This window comes from Phascolarctos cinereus, unplaced genomic scaffold, assembly GCF_003287225.1.
Source record: "Phascolarctos cinereus isolate Bilbo 61053 unplaced genomic scaffold, phaCin_HiC Scaffold_726;HRSCAF=1367, whole genome shotgun sequence".
Taxonomy (NCBI): Eukaryota; Metazoa; Chordata; class Mammalia; order Diprotodontia; family Phascolarctidae; genus Phascolarctos; species Phascolarctos cinereus.
The window spans coordinates 354589297-354610463 of NW_027556098.1; positions in this window are offsets into that span (position 1 = coordinate 354589297).

The following is a 21167-nucleotide window of genomic DNA, read 5'->3' on the forward strand; positions in this document are numbered from 1 at the left end:
TCTCTTTCCTGTTTACCTCTTCATGCTTCTCTTGAGTCTTGTATTTGAAAGTCAAATGTTCTATTCAGCTCTGTTCTTTTCATCAAGAATGCTTGAAAGTCCTCTATTTCACTGAATATCCATTTCCCCCCCGCCCAAAGGATTATACTCAGCTTTGCTGGGTAGGTGATTCTTGGTTGTAATCCTATCTCCTTTGCCCTCTAGAACATTATAGTCCAAGCCCTCTGGTCCCTTAATGTAGAAGTTGCTAAATCTTGTGTTATCTTCATTGTGTTTCCACAATACTTGAATTGTTTCTGGCTCCTTGTAATATATTCTCCTTCACCTAGGAACTCTGGAATTTGGCTACAATATTCCTAGGAGTTTTCCTTTGGGGATCTCTTTCAGGAGGAGATCAGTGGATTCTTTCTATTTCTATTTTGCCCTCTGATTCTTTAATATCAGGGCAGTTTTCCTTGATTATTTCTTCAAAGATACTGTCTAGGCTCTTTTTTTGATCATGTCTATCAGATAGTCCAATAATTTTTAAATTATCTTTCCTGGATCTATTTTCCAGGTGAGTTGTTTTTCCAACAAGATATTTCACATTGTTTTCTATTTTTCCCTTCTTTTGGTTTTGTTTTACAATGTCTTGATTTTTCATAAAGTCACTAGCTTCCATTTGCTCCATTCTAATTTTAAAGAAGTATTTTCTTCAGTGAGCTTTTGGGCTTCCTTTTCCATTTGGCCAATTTTGCTTTTCAGGGCATTCTTCTCTTCATTGGCTTTTTAGACCTCTTTTGCCATTTGGGTTAGGCTATTTTTTAAGGTGTTATGTTCTTCAGTAATTTTTTTGGGTCTCCTTGAGCAAGCTATTAACTTGTTTTTCATGATTTTCTTTTGTCACTCTCATTTCTCTTCCCAGTTTTTCCTCTACTTCTCTTATTTGCTTCTCAAAATCCTTTCTGAGCTCTTCCATGACCTGGGACCAATTCATATTTTTCTTGGAGGATTTGGATGTAGGAGCTTTGACTTTGTTATCTTCTTCTGGTTGTATGTTTTGATCTTCTTTGTCACCAAAGAAAGACTCTATGTTCGGACTTTTTTTGGTGAAATTTGGTCACGATCCCAGCCAATTACTTGAGTTTCAAACTCTTTGTTAAGGTAAGGGTCTTCTTCCAGTGTAGAGAATATACTGTCCCAAGCTTTGCGGGTATTGTGCATCTGTTTTCAGAGATACTTCTAGGGACCTGTAAATGTTCAGTTCTTCCAGGGTGGTATGATCACGGCAAAGTGTTTACTCCTTTCCTGGCCTATTCTCTTGTCTATGGGTGACCACAAGCAGTCTTTTCTGCCTTGGAACTGTGAGGAGGATTCTCTCTCCACCAACACTACAAGTTCCACCACGCCAGCACCCCTCTCACCCCAGGACCCCAATACGGAACTGTGACCCAGATCTAAGCACAGGAAAAGCCAGAGAATCCTGCCTTAGCACCGTCAAAGATATCCTTAAAATCCCTTTCTGATCAGGCACTAGATTCCCAATCAGTCTGTGGGCCAGAAGCTCAGGAAGTAACCACTGCCCCTAGGCTGCAGCTGGGACTGGTGCTGGGACCACGCTTCTCTCTCATCGCAGTCACACATTTTCCTACTGACCTTCCAGGTTGTCTTTGTCATTTGTGGGTTGAGAAGTCTGTAAACTGCCACAGCTGCCTGTGTTCAGTCCTCTGAGGCCTGCTTTAGGTTTGGCTGAGGCCTGTTTTTCCTGCACACCTGAGCTGAACTGTGTTCCTCTCCCAGTCCAGCACAATAGACCTTTCCAATCAAACATTCAGGTTGTCTTGGGCTCGAAATTTGTTTCACTCTGTCTTTTTGTGGGTTCTGCTACTTTAGAATTGTTCAGAGCCATTTTTTACAGGTATTTGGAGGGGTTTGGGGGAGAGCTCAAGCAAGTCACTGCTTTTACTCCACCACCTTGGCTCTGCCCCACATTATAATTATTATTGAAGGGATGGAGGGACATTCTATCACCTGTTTTCTGGGACTGATATTGATCATTATAATTCAAGTTTGAGTGTTCTTTTCACTGATATCATTGTAGTCATTGTGTACATTGTTCCCCCTGATTTTGCTTACTTCACTAAGAATCAGATCATAAAAGAATTTGAATGCTTCCCCTGAAATCCTTATAGTTGCCACTTCCTATAACATAATAATATGTCATCACATTCATATGCCATAGCATCCTCTTGTTATTTTAAGGACCCTTAAGGAGAAATAGTGACTACTGGCTACCTTCCACTGGTCAGATACATATGGGAGTGATAGTGGAAAAATGATTTTATTTTCTTAGTGATAAATTTAACAATTCTCTAGTACCTGGGCAAATAAAGATCATAATTGGGAAATCAAGCACCATGGCAAAGTATCTGTGGGAGATGCTGCAGACCCAGGTCCAGAAACCTGGGCATTAGATGAAGCTTTACTGCTCTGTCACCTGTGTTCATTCATCTAAATTTCTGGGCCTATGAAGTAGAGGATTGCACTGTAAGAATAAATCAACAAGCATTTCTTGTTTGACCCGCTCACTCTTTAGGATTAGATTATTTAGTTTTCAATTAATTTTTTGTCTATTTTTCCATGGCCCTTTATTACATCATAATCTGAAAAAGATGCATTTAGTATTTCCACCTTTTTGAATTAGATTGTGAGGTTTCTATGCCCTAGTACCTGATAAATTTCTGTGTAGGTGACATGTACCACTGAGAAAAAGACATATTCCTTTCTATCCCCATTTGATTTTCTCCAGAGGGCTACTATATCTAACTTTTTAAAAATTCTATTCATATCCTTACCTTCTTTCTTGTTTATTTTGTGGTCAGATTTATCTAGTTCAGAGAGAGAGAGGTTGAGGTGCTTCACTAGCATAGTTTTGCTGTCTATTTCTTCTTGGAACTCCCTTAACTTTTCCTCTAAGAGTCTGTATGCTATACCACTTGGTGCATATATGTTTAGTAATGACAGTACTTCATTGTCTATGGTGCATTTTAGCATGATGTAGTTTCCTTCCTTATCTCTTTTAATAAATTTATTTTTTTGCTTTTGCTTTGCCTGAGATCAGGATTGCTACCCCTACTTTATTTTTTTTTTTACTTTAGCTGAAACATAATATATTCTGCTTCAGCCTTTTACCTTTACTCTGTATGTATCCCTCTGTTTCAAATGTGTTTCTTGTGAGCAACATATTGTAGGATTATGGTTTTCAATCCATTCCATTTTCCACTTCCATTTTATGGGAGAATTCATCTCATTCACATTGACAGTTATGATTACTGTTGTGTCTTTCTCTCCATCCTATTCCCCTATCTCCCATTTATGCTTTCCTTTCTCTTTTCTCTCTTTCCCTCTTCACTAGAGTTTTGCTTTCAAGCACTGCCTCCCTCAATCTTCCCTCTCTTCTATTAACCCCCTCCCTTTTCTTTCCCCTTTCCCCTCCTATGGCCTTTAGGGCAAGCTAGATTTGTCTACCTAACTGAGTATGTTATTCCCTCCTTAAGCTCAAATCTTATGAAAGGTTCAGACAATACTCATTTCCCTCCCTTCTTTCCTTCTACTGTAATATGTCTTTGTGCTTCTGCATATGATGTAATTTATCCTTTTTCTCCTCCTCCTTTCCTCGTCTCCCATTACAATTCCTTTTCACCACTTAATTAGGTTTTTTATCATCACATCAAAGTCAACTTATACTCACATCCTCTGTCTATGTATACCCCTTCTAAATATACAGTTCTCAAGAGTTACAAGTGCCATCTTCCCTTGTAAGGTTGTAAACAGTTTGCCTTATTAATAACATGCCGTTGTTGTTTTCTGTCCAGTTTACTTTTTTTGTGTCTCTCTTGAGTCTTGTATTTGAAGATCAAATTTTCTGTTGAGCTCTGGTCTTTTTATCAGGAAGGTTTGGAAGTCCCGTATTTTGTTGAATGTCCATCTCCTCCCCTGAAAGATTATGCTCATTTTTTGCTGGGTATTTGATCTTTGGTTGTAATCCAAGCTCCTCTGCCTTATGGAATATCATATTCCACACCCTACAGTCTTTTAATGTAGAAGCTGCAAGGTCCTGTGTAATCCTGACTGTGGCTCCATTATATTTAAAATGTTTCTTTCTGGCTGATTGCAGTATTTTCTCCTTCACCTGGTAATTTTGGAATTTGGCTACTATATTCCTTGGAATTTTCAATTTGGGATCTGTTTTAGGAGGTGATCTGTGGATTCTTTTAATGACTATTTTACCCTCTGGTTCTAGGACCTCAGTGCAGTTTTCCTTGATGATTTCCAGCAAGATGCTCTGCAGGCTCTTTTTTTTCATCATGGTTTTCAGGTATGCCAATAATTTTTGAATTTTATCTCCTGGATCTATTTTCCAGGTCAATTGTTTTGCCAATGAGTTATTTTACATTTTCATCTATTTCTTTCATTCTTTTATTTCTGTTTGACTGATTCTCACTCTCTCATAGAGTCATTAGCTTCCATTTGCCCAATTCTAATTTTTAACAAATTGTTTTCTTCTATTATATTTTGTACCTCCTTTTCCATTTGGTCCATTTTACTTTTTAGGGAACTCTTCTCCTCAGTGAGTTTTTCTGCCTCTTTTTCCATTTGGCCAATTCTGCTTTTTAAGGAGTTGTTTTCTTCAGTGTACTTTCTTTTTTCCATTTTGTCAATTTTACTTTTTTTAGTTTTGATTTTTGGTGAGGCAATCAGGGTTAAGTGACTTGCCCAAGGTCACACAGCTAGTAAGTGTTAAGTGTCTGAGGCTGGATTTGAACTCAGGTACTCCTGAAGTCAATTTTACTTTTAAAGGACTTGTTCAACTTTTCTTCTACCTCTCTTACTTGACTTTTAAAATCCTTCTTGAGCTATGGTGTAGCCCTGGGAGAGGAGGTGACTTTCAGCAGTCAGACCATCACCAATCTCCCACCCCCTACCCCATAAGCTTCAGTGTAACCCCAGGAAAATGCAGAAAAAACCCCACCTGGTTTTGGCACCCAGCTCTAGCTCAGCATGAGGTAAGCTACTAGATGACTACAGACTCAAGCTGCCAGCATCTGAGGCCCCAGCACACAAAGCCAGAAACTAGGACCCTAGACCCCAGGAAAAGAAGCCTGGGACAATGCCCCCTATGCCCCAGAAGCAGAGATGAACTTTAAAAGCCAGGAAAAAAAAGGCAAACACCATGAGCAAAAAGAGAAGAGAGGAGAACCTTGGGTAAGACCTGCCTGTGTCTTTTTCTCTATTCCTCTATCCCTATAATTACCCTGGATTGGCACTGACAACTGATAGGAGCAAACTAAGCTGGAGACAGACAGACAGAGAGAAAGACAGAGAAACAAGCAGAAAGACAGGCAGATAGATAGATAGATAGATAGATAGATAGATAGATAGATAGATAGACAGACAGATAGATAGATAGACAGACAGACAGACAGAAGTGCATACATATATACCAGAAACTTTTTTTTATAAAATACAAAAACAAACTTATGTTAACTTTAAAAGCATAGTAATAAATGTACCATTCCTTAATGTGATGAATTTTTTTTCATACAGAAGCAAGAATTATCATCACCAGAGAAATTGTAGGAACCTTTCTTTGTTCTATTTTGCCAATAAACATTGGGCAAATTAAGGATGTTCCTTTGTCTGATATTATTTGATATAGTTCCTAAAATAGTAGCCATAGCAATAAAACCAAAAATTATGTAAAGAAACATAAGCAAAGACATAAAATAAACACTATCATTTGCAAAGGAATGTAATTATTTATTTGCAGATTCATATATTCAATTAATATGTATCTTGAAAAAAAACATAACTTCAATAAAGCAGTGTGATATAAATGGCCCTGAAAAATAATCAGTATTTTATACATTATGAAAAAATGACGAAAGGAAGAGGTAGCAAAAGAAATTCTATCAAAATAATTAGAAATTATGTAAAATATTAGGGATGCCAGCTACCAATCTAATCACTTGAATTATATGAATAAAACACTTTTTACAAAAACAAAATCAAATATATACACATATATTAGAGAAATGGTAACTCTTCATTGCTGGTCTGTCATAATATAAAAATAACAAAAGTATTAAAATCCATTTAAAAATTCTCTGCCTTAACACTCAGCCAAGATGTAGCTTGAAAAATGTAGAGAAAAACAAAATCTTAAATAAAATAATAGAAAAATGGATAAGAAGGGTAACTGGAAATAGCAGATCTCTGAGTATAATGCCAAGAATTAATCAACAAAATATTGGTTCTGGTAAAACATAGAAAAGTTTATCAGTGGAACACATAAGGCACAATAGATTTGGGAGCAATATACCATAGTATCATTGTTTGATCAAATCAAGGATTGCTATAACTGTTTTTGTGCAAATAGATTTATTTCCTTTTTTTTATAAAAAAAGTCTTTTGGGATTGAACAGCTGACAGAAAATCACTACAGTGAAAATCTGGTGTTTGGTGAAAATTATATATACACACACATACATGCATATATGTATATATACATATATGCATACATACATATTTATATATACAATTTTAGGATTAGACAATTATATATGCTAAATATAAATATTAGGTTCATAATTTTCCAATTTTTCACGTTGTATTTTAATTTCTTTAATATTATAACAATTTGCTAATCTAAAAATGTAAATTCCCTAGTCTAAAAAGCTCCCAATTTGCTGTTCTTATCAGTAGAAACATAAAGTTTGAGCTACCTCTCATTACTTGACCTGGTTATTGTCAAAAAAATTAAAATTGTATTAAGATATGTTTTCAAAAAGATTTTTAGCAGAAAAGAGAATTCCTTCAAGTTACCCAAACTGCCAGAAGCTGCTCTGAAGTCCCACCCATTCCTGTGTGCCTATGTAAAGAAAATCTTTAGAGGACCAGAGAAACAGATTTGTATAAGATGAAATGTCTGAGCCTTAAGATGTGATGGACCTATGAAATGGGCAATTTCACTTTTTTACTAATTACTTTTTCCCTATGCACCTTTTATCTGTAGAGTCTGCTTGCCACAGGAGACTACCCCCAATGGTATGTCCATAAGTTGGTCAATTTCTTTACCTTTTCCATTCATATTGTTTCAGATCATAAGCTCCATAGTTAAAAAATCTTGATGTAGCATTTATTGTATCAGTTAGTGACTGATTGAGAAGACTGTGTCTCTCAAAATAATCAAAAGGAGGGATGAAGGGAAAAGATTATTTTTCCATTATATTAATGACCAATTATTAAAGTAGGATAGAGGTTTTTTTCCCTTTATTTCCTCAATCAGGGCCTAGCCCTTGCATGTCAGTCAGTCAATCTCAGAAGAACATTGCTGATAAATGAGATTGCCCAAAACCTCCAGGTGCATGCTCTGTGATCTTGGATGGTACTCTACCCAACCTGAAGACTTTAAAAACAAAATCTAATCTAAGTGACCCAAGTGGTCTGGGTACAGATGGATTCCTTTGCCCCAATTGCTGAAAGTGACTGGGTCTCATGATCAAGTCACATTTTCAGCAAGGACTGAATACTTTTAGCCCACCTCCTCAATAACATGTCTATGTCCTCATTAATTGTTCTCAAATCAGGGTTGAATTTTAACAGTCAGGGCACCACTTTTCCAAAGGCATTTAAGCATTTGATAATCTGTATGGCCTTTTATCTGGCTACTGAGAGAAACATCTCTGTTTCTCTGAAACTGAACATCAAATTATTGAATATTTACTAGCCTAATTAATACAATGATTATTAATTACCCAGAAACCTGTCTCTTAGACTTCATTCATTTCAGAATACAGATCTAATAGTGGTTTTGCTGTATTAAAGAATGTGTATGGTTTTATAGCCCTTTGGGCCTACTTCCACATTGCTCTTCAGAATGAGTAGATCAGTCCGAAACTCCAGCAACAGCTCATTACTGTCCCAGTTTTTCCACACTACCCCCAATATTTATCATTTTCTGTTTTTGTCATATAAACCAATCTGATGGGTGTAAAGTTGTACCTCAGAGTTGTTTTAATTTGCACAAAAGGAAACTTTTAAAAAATTAATTTATTTTGATTTATCAATAATCACTTCCATATGCTTATGAGTTTAAAATTTTTCTCCCCCTTCCTCCACATCACTCTCCCCAAGACGGCACACGATCTGATATAGGCTATACATATACATTCCTATTAAACATATTTTCACATTAGTGATGCTGTAAGGAAGAATTAGAACCAATAGGAGGAATAACCAGAAAAAGGAAATGAAACTCAACAGAAGGAAAAAAAATAATAAATAGTATGCTTCAATCTGCATTCAAACTCCATAGTTCTTTCTTTGGACATGAATAGCGTTTTCCATCCCAAGGCCTTTGGATATGTCTCAGATGCTTGCATTGCTGGGAAAGGTTAAGCTTATTAATATTAGTCATTGCACAACATGGATGTTATTGTGTACAACATTCTTCTGGTTTGCTTACTTCACTCAGCATCAGACCATACAAGTCTTTCCAAGTTTTTCTGAAGTCAGCCTGTTCATCATTTCTTATAGCACAATAGTATTCCATTACATTCATATGTCACAACTTATTCAGCCATTCCCCAATTGATGGGCATCCTCCAAATTTCCAATCTTTGCCACCACAAAAAGAGCTGCTATGAATATTTTTGTACATGTGGGTCCATTTCCCATTTGTGTGATCTCTTTGAGATATAGCCCTAGACATGGTATTGCTGGGTCAAAGGGTATGCATATTTTTATAGCCCTTTGGATATAATTCCAAATTACTCTCCAAAATGGTTGGATCATTTCACAACTCCACCAACAATGCATTAGTGTTCCAATTTTCCCACAAGTCCTCCAACATTTATCATTTCCCTGTTTTGTCATGTTGGCCAATCTTAAATCTTAAAAATCTTAAAAGTCCATTTGCAACATGAAATTATTTGAGTATAATAAATAAAATCTCTGTCACTGAAGAATCTCCAGGGGGAAATGTGAATGTGAGACTTCTGCACTCTTTATTATCTTTCACTTTGAGGTTCCCAGGATTAAAACAGAAAAGCCTCAGGGAAAGGTAAGATATATACTTAATCCACCCTCTTGAAGCACCAGGGTGAGGTTAGGTTAAGGGGAAAAAAAAAAGGAATTGATTTGGCTCATTTGGTGATTTTAAAGGAACCAAAAAGCCTTATGGGAAAATGAATGTACCACCATAAATCTTTGAAAGTGATCTAACTGAATTCTGTGGTGCTGAAATGCGAAGTGCAGGGCAGCTAATTCAGCAGGAAAACCTAGGTTTAAATCCAGTCTCAGACATTTCTTAGCTGTGTAGCAAGTTACTTTTCCTCTTTTAAGGCAGTTCCTTAACAATGTCATCTGCCCCCAAGGGTTATTGTCAGGATAACATAACATAATAGTTAAAGTTCTTAACACATATTAAGCACTATATAAATGTTAGTAAATGTAAGCATTCTATATTGGTCTTGAATGCAATCAGTTTAGAATGCCAACAGTGATAAAATGACAATAATGAGACAACAAATTAAAATTCATAGGATACAGCCAAAGCAGTTTGTAGGGGAAATTAACAAAATTGAAAGAAAAGCAAATGGAAAGATAGTTGGACTCCCTAATGTGTGGGTTGAAACTTATCGTTCACTTACTTCAATGTCCTCCAAATAAAAGTGACCACCTTATAGTTATACAAAGCCTCCCTTACCCAGACAATGCATCAAAATTAGTTTAAGTAAAATAGACTACTCAGTACGGTACCCCAATAAGTGCTGGCAATGATGGGAGATGTCTCAACCCAGAAGAATGCAGTTTTTGCCTTTTTGAATTGCCAGAGGAGTTTACGTTTCCCCTTTCCTTTGACTGTCTCCTTTTATACAACTCTAGTATGTTTAAGGTTCAAACTGAACCCAGGCATAGTTTGAATGGGTTGCTGAAACTCCCTAGAAATTTGTTGACATAATATCATTATAATTCCACCTTCTTAATCTATAATGGGCCTTCCTGGTTATTTTTTTAATTCTTTTGCTACTGCACCATGCTCTATGATCCTATAGCCTTACTAGTGACATGACGACTTTGCTGGCAAAATCCTGTGTCTGAAATCCCTAAGTAAAAGGAAAAGGTAGCAGGAAGAAATACTGTGAATTCTCAGCTTCCTCTCCGTAACTCCTCCAAACATGTGTGGAAAATGGAACAGGCCAAATCCTATTAGGAAATCCAAGAAACAAATCACAATGAGTCATTTTTTAAGTCTACCGTAGACATTGTCCAGGAGTTGGCTGCACAGAGCATTCTGTTGAAGGTAGAGTTTGTACACCAGGTATAGAAGATGTCTCAGATTCAGTTTAGAGGGACCTACATTTGTGTAGAGCATATGAACAAGTGCAAAGTGGAAACTCCATGACTCACTGCCTACGTCCAGGTCCTATATACAGGGCAGACTGAGTAGCAGACCTATACGTAGGGGTGATACTCCAGGGTTGGACATGGTCAAAGGCCTTAGGCTCTGTATCAAGTGAGGACCAAGTTCAAAAGCAAGTGGCAGCAGAGTGTCTCAGACCCAATAAGTAGTTTGGAGTCTTAGTTCCAACTTTTGGTCCTGCCTGAATCCTGCAGAGGAATAACCATGCAGGGCATGAATCTCAGACCAAAGTGGTACCTACAGTTCCAAGTCACACAATTCAATAGCCATTTACAAAAGCTTCAAATTGGGCAAATAGTGAACAAGCCTGTTGCTGGGACTCAAATGTAGGTCAGGAACTTTCAGAGCTCAGACCAGAAGTACAGTGATTAGATTTGACTGCCTATCAGAACTCAAAAAAGGTAAGGTTCTTAGTAAATCCTGAAATAACACAATATTCAACACCCAAATAAAGCAGTTGGAGGACCAGCCTTGACCCATTCCCCCTTCCTGAAGTGCACAGGAGTGTAGTTATAAATTATTTTCCAGAATGGGTGGGCCAGTTGAGAGACCCACCGTCAGAAACATGTATATTATTGAGCAGACCTGTTTAGACTATACCAGAAGTCTTTTAGCTCATTTCTTCAGCAAAATGTTCAGTTCTACATTTTTCCTCTTGTTTTATTTCCACTTGTCCAAAAAGACATGTTAAAGAGGCATGTTGAAATCTCTTTCCACTATTGTATTATTGTCTCTGTCTTCTTGTAATTCAGTTGATTTTTCCCTTAAGAATTTAGATGTTAATGCATTTGGAACATACATGTCTAATATTGATATTGGTTTGTTGGCTGTGGTTCATTTTGACTTGATGTGTTTTCCTTTGTATCTCTCTTTATGTTGTGAGTTTTTATTTTGCTTCATCTGAAAGCATGATTTGTAATTCCCACTTTTTAGCTTTTCTGAATAGAAAATTTTGTTCCAGGCCATTAGTATTATTTTAGTATGTCTTTATTTTAAGTGTGTTTCTTGTCAGCAACAGATTATAGAACTTTTTTCTATTTATAAAATCTTTCCCTAGATATATAAGGTAAGAAAGGATGACAACCAAGATGTCCAAGTAGCAGGAAGAAATACAACAAGCTCCTCCCAAAAGTCCTCCAAACATGTCTAGAAAAGACATCAAAATGAATCCTGACGTGGAATTAAAAAAAAAAGTCACGCTCAATCATCTTTTGAACTCGGGTCAGCATAGGGAGACAAAAAGGTCTATGGACACTGGACACAGTATTTGGCCAGTAGGCTAAACAAAGCATTTGAACAGTGGCTAAACATTTTAATCACAGGGGGATACTATGCATCAGGGGTTATAGAGGTCCCACACATACGTTGGTCACCCCTAGAGCCATACCAAGGTACTTTGATGGAGACAGGTACCAACTAGCAGTTTTTTTGCCCATCAAACAGTTCTTGGTCACAGACCCAGGGCACACTAAGGAGGAAAGCTGCATTGAACCTCACTAAATTTACCTCCTCCTAGTTTCCTCAGTGTAGGTCCTGGTCTATGTAGTGAAATAAGAGCAGGTTCAGATGCAAACAGGAACAGCATGGTTCTGATGTAAGGAGCAGACCAGGGATTTATTTCCAGCTTCTAACCCAATCTGAAGCCTACAAAGGAATAACCAGGACAGGAATCCCAGAACAAAAGGGAGTCTGCAGTTCCATTATTGCAAACCAGCAGAGTTTTCCATCTGTCTGATAGTGCAGAAGTCCAGCAGTAGTCTACACAGAACTCAGACCAGGGATATACCAATCAGACATTACCCTGGGATCAGACTACTTTGGGATCACTGAAAACTTGTAAGCTCCCAACCTGATACGATTCATTTTATAAATTATGATATATTTTATAAATTATGCTCTTTGGGACAGTTTGTACATGGCTTCCAGTTTTCCCATACTTTTTTAACTTAGAAGAGAATCAGATTATACATCTTTCACAACTACAGGCAGGAGATCTATTCTTGACAAGAGACAGATTTATACAAAAGATAAAATATATCTTTGATTACATTAAACTGAAGAGCTTCTTCAAAGACAAAATTCAAATGTCTGTCCTCCATACCAGAGGTGCCAAAGACATGTCTGGCAACACTTCCTAGGGCCACCACTAGATTACAATATAATTGGGAAATATCTAACAAAACACAAAAATGCAATAGAATATTTGTTGTTGTTCAGTTACTTCAGTCATAATAGATTCTTTGGGACCCCATTTGGGGTTTTTTTACAAAGATACTGGACAGTTTTGCCATTTCTTCTCCAGCTCATTTTACAGATGAGGAAACTAAGGTAAACAGGGTTAAGTGAATTGCCCAGAGTTACACAGCTAATAAGTGTCTGAGGCTAGATTTGGACTCAGGAGGATGAGTCTTCCTGACTCTAGGCTCCATAGGTTCCCAAAGTGGTGCCCCTGGGGGGCACCAGAATGATCCAGAAGGGCAGTAGTAGTTTGAAATGGTGCAAATTTTTTAAAAACAGCATTAAAGGGTTAAAGAAAGTAGAGTTGCAGGAAGATATTGAGTAATTTTTTAAAAAGAGGGTGGTAGGCCAAATAAGTTTGGGAACCTCTGTGTCTAGGCCTAGCACTCCATCTATCGGTGCCACCCAGCTGCCTATGTTCAATAAATAGAACATAGATGATGTTAATGTGTACATTTCTAAGTCAATATGCTGCCTGCAATGATCCTTATGGACAGTTCAGTGGCTGCTGTTTCTATTTAAATCTGACACCACTGCTCTACATTATTCTCCCTTTCTTTAGTTTCTTGACAGATTACTAATAATTTAATTCATATAAATTCTGCATGTCTCCATAGAATGATTACCATATATTTAATATTCTCTGATGTGATATTAAAAGGCATTTCTCTCTATTTTTTGTTATTGTTTTACAATATACGGAAATTACCTTTTTGAGATTTTTCTGTGACAGGGATGTTGACTTCTGTATTGGCCATCAGCTTACCTGAAATTCCCAGATCAATAACCTGCATTTCTGTAATGATTTTAGGGCTGCTAAGTGTTTTCTTCCCAACAACCTCAACCTTATACATAGAATTTTCTGAATTTAAAGGTGAGAAACTTGAAATTCATTGTCCAGGGCTTTGACCAGGGTAATACAACTAGTAAATATTAGATCATGTAATCACCCCCACATACTTGGACCATGTTTTATTTCACTGTATCATGCTGTATCCCCTAGAAACAGGATAGTTTTCACAGTGGTGTGGGAAGGGGGCCCATTGCACCCGTTATGAAGAGTTTGAAGACTGCTGTTTCTCCTTTTAACGGAAGTGAGACTTTACTGGGTTCACAATGTATAGCTCATTTCTCTATAAGGACACTTGAAGTTATCCCAAGTATTTCTGGTAATTCTGACTGACTTTGAGAAAGAGGGCAGAGGCTGGCTTGTGAATTTGTTAAATGTAATGAATAAGAAAAGCCTTCTGGGCCCCTCCTAAAGTGCCTGGTGATGACAGCAAGCCATTGACATAGTCTCAGTAGTCCTCTATCATTGAGTTTCTAATTTATCTATTTTTCCTTTGCCTGTGATCCTGCTGATACCTACATTCCCAGGAGTTTAAAAAAGGTTGTCTTCCCTTTGATCCTAACTGCTTTTATTTCTCAATTCATTTATCATTGCTAAGGGGATTTCTCATTAATCTCATTTGTACTTGTTTACAAAAAAGTCTACTTCTCCTATGACAAGTCTGACTATCCTAAGACTATCATGTCTTGTACAGATGACATGATAATCACAGTGCCAACGGAGATGAGCTCAGACAAAGTAATTACTCTAAATAGGGTCTTAATTTTACTCTCCTGTCAAACATATAGACTGGCACAAATTCACTTGTAAAAGCAGCACACACACTAACTCATTCATCTTTTTTAAAGTTCTTTAGATCTGCCTCTATTCTAGCAACAGAGACCCAGTGAATAAGTATATTTTTCGGTCCATTCCTCACTGATTGGAACAATCTGGCTCTTGCCTTCCCACCCAGGATCATTGCACATCAACTTCTTATCATTTACAGGTCTACCAGTGATCTACTTTCTATTCTTCATACTCAATACTTATCTTTTTAAAATTAAATTTATTTTTTTCAATTACAATACATTTTTTTTCTCCTGTCCATCTTGACCCACTCTCCAGTATATAACCCAGAGTGATCTCCATGTAGAAAGCCAAGAGATAAAGTCAGACATCCCTGATATCCTAGAAGAAGATAAGAGGGGCAGAAATCATAGTGAGCCTAAAGCATAGATATGAGACAGACATTCTAGAAGAACTCAAAGCAAAGTAAGTAAAGATGAGGCATTGTATACAAATGGTTTCCTTCAGAATGCAGACTGGATTCAGGAATCCTTTAGCTGGGAAAATGAAAGAAACCTAGCAAAGACTCTGGTATAGAATCTGAGATATTCCCCATGATCACTAGAGGACATTGTCTTACAAAGGTGTCTTCCCTGCCCCTTTTTCCTCCTCTAGGAAAGGATTAGAGCCTCATCTTTACTTACTTTGCTTTGAGTTCTTCTAGAATGTCTGTTTCATATCTATGCTTTAGGCTCACTATGATTTCTGCCCCTCTTATCTTCTTCTAGGATATCAGGGATGTCTGACTTTATCTCTTGGCTTTCTACAATGGAGATCACTCTGGGTTATATACTGGAGAGTGGGTCAAGATGGTCAGGAGAAAAAAAATGTATTATAATTGAAAAAATAAATTTAATTCTAAAAAGATAAGTATTGAGTATGAAGAATAGAAAGTAGATCACTGGTAGACCTGTAAATGATATGAAGTTGATGTGCAATGATCCTGGGTGGGAAGGCAAGAGCCAGAGTGTAAAGGGATAGATAGATAGATGGATAGATAGATAGATGGATGGATATTCGATCAGTTAGAATTCACCACATCCACTATTGACTTCTCTAGGAAATGTTGTTAAGCCCCACTAAGGTTGCTTCCCATCTACTCACACACAAGACAGAATAATAGTTTTCATGCTGATCTCCTTGCCTTGACTCTGTACTCATTTTTTCCTGCACTTGGCTGCTTGTCTTTTTCTTTCTCCTCTCTGCCTTTTATCTTGACAAGATTCCTTCAAGACTTAGGGCAAATACCTTATTCTGACGGAGACTCAGAGTACCTTCTAAAATCTCTACTATTCACACTGTATATATCTTATATTTTAATTTTGGGGACATCTTATCTCTCCCATTACAATGTGAGTGCTTTCTGGATAGGAGCTGTGTTTTTGCCTTTCTTGATATCCACAAAACTTAACATGCTACCCAGTATTATAAGAAGTTCATGATAACAGCTCATAATTATCGAAATGAATTTATGAAGGATTTACTATATGCCAGACACTGTATTCATCTTTGAGGATACAAAGAAATTTTTTTAAAAAAAATTGTCCTTGCCCACAAGGAACTCACTCACTACTAGAGGAGACAAGGTACAAATAAGTGTTTCAAGGCAGCCGAAGTGGTAGTGGGGAACAGTGAACTTGGAGGTAGAAATACTTCATTCATGTCCTGCCTTAGAGATTTAGCCCTAGGATTCTGGGCAAGTCACTTAACCATTATAAACCTCTGTTTCTTCATCTTTAAAACGGTTATAATGATTGTACCTAGATCACAGGTTGTTATGGGGATCAAATATATGTGTATGCATGTATATATATGCATACATACACATATATACACACACACACATATAAAGAAGCATATATATACATAGCACTTCATACAGCTTAAAGCAATATATGTATATAATCTGTTCTAGAATAAGTCTACATACGTATGTGTGTATGTATATGTACATATGTATATGTGTATGTAGTATGTATATAAGGAAATTTCAAGGGAAAGCAGTATATGGAGAGATATGGAGAGGGAAGAGGACCTGGAAGGGCCTCCTAAGGAAGGTGGGAGTTGAGGTAAATCTGGAAAGAAACTATAGAAGCTGTGAAGCAAAGGGGAGAAGGGAAAGCATTTTAGGCCGGGGGGACAGCCAATAAAAAGCATGGAGATGGGAAATGGGGTCTTGCATATGCAGAAAAGCAAAAAGGTCCATGTCACTGGATTTAATCCGTTTTCTATTAAGTGACAGAGCTAAGATTTCTATGGAGTCTCTTGACTACAAATCAAGTGTTTTCAGGGCCTTTTCTGATCATTACATTGGCAAGCCTATTTTCTAATTACCCTGTGTCATGATAACAAGATAAATGAAGGGCATGTCATTGCCAGGGCTGGTGTTCTCTCTTTTCCTTCTGCTTCCTTTGCTCTTCAACCTCCCCTCACCTCTGCTCACCTCCAGCAGTGCTAATACCATTGCTGCTCATTGCTTAGCACCCCAACTGTCAGTGTGTGGAGAGTCTCAAGACAAAACAATGATAGAAACCTGAGAAGCAATAAGTTGGAATATTTTCAGCTGTGGTGGGCCTGCAGAAGGGAAAAGGAAAACAAAGTCTTATTCTCTCTGAACGGAAGGGAAATCCCCTTATGTATCATGAAAGAAGGGAAAATACAAATCAATCATGGAAAAACCAAGGACTTCTGCATTCTCAATACAGCCACCCCACATGTATAATAGCATGAGAACACATGCAGAAAAACACAAACACATACACATGTAATCCAATGAAGTAAAAAAAAAAACTGCTGAATCAGGAAATACCAGGATCTCCTTTTCTGGATGGCTGTAGACATGGAAAACAGAAAGCTGTTACTGAGTGATTTATTCTAGTTAGCAGCATCATGTCCAAAGACACAAATGTGAATCCTATGGGAGAAAGGACCTTATGTCCATTCAAATATCAAAGCTATAGCTCCTGACATGATGTCCCAACCAAATGGTCCTACTGTCATCTATACTTTCTACTGTTAGGTACTGATATTATCATGATTTTATAATTTAGCTATTTTGCAAAATATAACTCAACCAACACAAGATGCAAAAATGAGCCTCCAGGAAGATGGAGTAAAACTAGAAATTAATAACATTCAGATCAATACTTGCTTCTAATAGTTTATCTGGCAGTACATTCTCAGTACATTCTCAGCAGTCCCCTGGATGGGAATCAATGTGAATTGTGACTGTATTATACATGAGTAGTATCTCCCTCATCTCAAAGAATGTCATCAATCCCGTACAGTACTCTCCAAGTAACTGATTCTAATTGAAGGGTGGCTCCCCTAAACATAAAAAAAAATGATTTTAAGTGACATTGCATTAAGGATACTCCTTCTCTTGCAGACTGAGTTTGGGGCCTTAAGGAACTCCTTCTTCTGGGCTTTTACCCAGCACTTCTTAAACTGTGGGTCACAACCCCATATGGGGTCTTTAAGTTTAAAAAAAGTTTAAGAAGACCTACTGTACACCCTCACCTTCTTTACTGGTCACAGACTCAGGTCCGTAGACTTTCTTCTCACCCATATGGCCTTTGTCAATGACTTGGTGCTTCTTCTAAAAGGAATCCCTCACACAATGGCTGTTTGGGGGCTCAACAATTTCCTGGATAACTAATCTTTCACCTTCACCGAGTGGCTCAAGGACTTTCTTTCTACACCACCTGCATCCTCAGTACATTCTGGGCCATCACCATCAGTCCTATGAAATCATGTGGGCCAGAGCTCAAAGTCAGCATCCCAAAATTCATTATTCCTTTCTGTCTCCTCTGCTGGACCTTCCATTTATCGACAAATTGTGTTATTCTTGTGTATATGAAAGGCCCAAAAGTTAGAAAAAAATATCACTGAGAAAAAGGATTTTGTGTATTGTACCACTTAGTTTCATGCTTCATACATATATGCATGTTTCCTTCTTGGTGTTGTATGTATGGTAATCATGGTCTGGAGTAGTGAATTCATGTGGTTTGTCTTAAACAGATACCATCAGAGTCTAGCATGTTCATAAAAGCAGTCTCACACCTGGAGGTGTCCCTGAGTCAAGAGCCACCTAACCTATCCTGCTTCTGGTCAGCATATTTGTCTTTTCTTATTCACTCAATTTGATCTTGTCATTGCATATGCTCTATGGAAAATCACCTTCCTGGCTAGTCTATGCCTCTGCCTTCCTGACTGCCTGCTTTCCTGCTTGTAGCCCCCTTGTTCTGATTATCAGGATTTCCAAGTCCCTAAGTGCTACTTGGCTCTTTGAGATTTGATAAAACCTCAACTCTATCTTGAACTTCGAGCTTCCTAGTAAGTCAGACCATTAATAAACATTTATTAAGCACCTACTGTTCCAAGCATTGCGCTAATCATTGTGGAAACAAAGAAAGTCAAGAAAGTTTCTGTTGTCAAGGAACTCAGTCTAATGAATAATCTTCAGCTTTTCTGTCTTGGCTCTAATTTCAGATCTTCTCAGACAGAGGGCATCTCTAGGACAGACAATTTCAAATGAAAGATTGTGTCACAGCTGTTAACCAAACCTGCCTTTTAGAAAGTAAGTGATTGCCATCTATTGCTTGGAATCAATGATCATAGATTTATGGGCTGGAATGAACTTGGGGATCCCTATAGTTAATTTCAACTATGAGCTTCTCTGAATTCTCAGTACAGTTCTGTCTCTCAGACAAGGGGCAGATCAGGGGCACTTCATTTCTCCATGGTCGTGTAGGTGATAACTCTTTCACAGTCCTAAATGTCTGCTTGTTGATAATGGTAAAGATTGAGGTACACTTTTTTGTTTAAGGCAATTGGGGTTAAGTGACTTGCCCAGGCTCACACAGTTAGTGAGTGTTAAGGGTTTGGTCTGAGGCCAGATTTGAACTCAAGTCCTCCTGACTTCAGGGCTGGTGCTCTATCCACTGTCCCACCTAACTGCCCCTGAGGTACACTCTTAATGGCCTTGTGTTCTAACAACATGGCAAGGAACTGTGAAGTCCTCAAGTTGTAGTGTTTTGCTCAAATTCTGCCTTTTGTTTTCCTCTGGATGAATCACTGCTTCCTCTCTCACCAAAATAGCTCTCTTCTTCTACCTATACCTCTCTTTATCCTTTTCCATCTCCCTTCCTCCCTCTCTGCACATAAACACATACATTCATCTCCAGAGAGTAAAATTCTCAAGAACCTTGAGATAGAATAGAAATGTCTCTCTAGCAATGTTCCAGGGTGATCTTCCCTAACAGAAAATTATTCTTATTCACTCTTTGTCAAAACAGTAAGAATAAATGAGTCTAAATCTGTACACTGTATGCAAGTGCAGCTCTTGCTGTCCAAGGGCCTCTCAAAAGTCTTCTCCAGCACCACAGTTCGAAGGTATTGACTTTGTGGCACTCAGTTTTCCTTACAGTCCAACTCTAATAACCACACACTGCTTCTGGAAAAAAAAAAACAGCTTTGACTATATGGACCTTTGTCAGCAAAGCAATATCTCTACTTTTTAATATACTTTCCAGATTTGCCTTCTTAATGGCTAAGGGAGGGGCTGGAGGGAGAAAAGAATTTGTAACTAGTACATTCACCTTTATGAAGAATTTTCTTCAGAACAAGCTCAACAAGGAGTTAAGGCAGTGTAGCGAATAGAGCCCTGGGCCTGGAGTCAGGAATTCTTGAGTTCTAATTTGCCCTCAGACACTTACTAGCTGGGAAAGTCACTTAACCTCTGTTTGTTTCAGTCTTCATATACAAAATGGAGGTAATAATAATGCCTACTTCCCAGAGTTATAAGAATAAAATGAGATAATAATTGTAAAGTACTTAGCACAATGCCTAGAACATAGTAAGTGCTACATAAATGTTAGCTATTATTACTATCCCTATTTGTACATATTGAAAATCAGCTTCAGAGGAGTCACCTGACTTGTCCATGATCACATAGTGAGTAATGTTCAGTACTTGTTTTAAACCAATTATTTTGATTCCAAGATCTATGTTCATTCCAACACACTATTCTCTCTTTACTGGAAATGGGTTAATTTCCATTGGATGGAAAAATCATATTGAAGAGTTTGGAATTTTCCTAAACAAAAGCCACTTGGCTACTAATGTCCCTATTTTAGGTGAGACAACATGGAGTCTTCTCTTTGTAAGGGAACATGAAGGTGTTGTACATCAAGGATCCTCAGAAACTCCAAGAGTGTGGATAGAGTTACATCCAGAGTTTAGATTAGCAAGAAGCAGCCTGAAATTAATGAAATGGAACTTTGTGGAACTGGGATTCCTTCTGGAGTGCCTAGAGGTTAAGCCAAATCAAAGCATTTTAATGCCTTTTCCCCATAGGCTTCAATATTCTTTGATTCCTCTTCTGTTTGTTATCCTTTATGTCTCAAAAAACTCGGGAAAGTTCCCAGCTGAGCCTGATTACTTATTTGACTGGTCTCATTATTTTTCAGTGTTTGCTCATGAGAAATTCTCATTAATCAATAGTAATAGTGGGTGATAATTTGCACCTGGATGAATATTTATTTCATCTTGGAAAGCCTTGACTTCTGTGGCATGCTGTCATGTCTCCTGTAGGTGAAATAATAATCATATCTCTAGGGAAAATGAGCTCAGACAATCTTGTATTTATAGCTAGTGCCCTAGTCATGCTGCACTTTTACTCACATACGTGTTCCAGCAGGCAGACACATGTGCTTTGAATGTCCTCACTCTATACTTTCTCTCTCTGGAGCAGAGATGGACCTGGTGAGTAGGTCTCTTTATCCA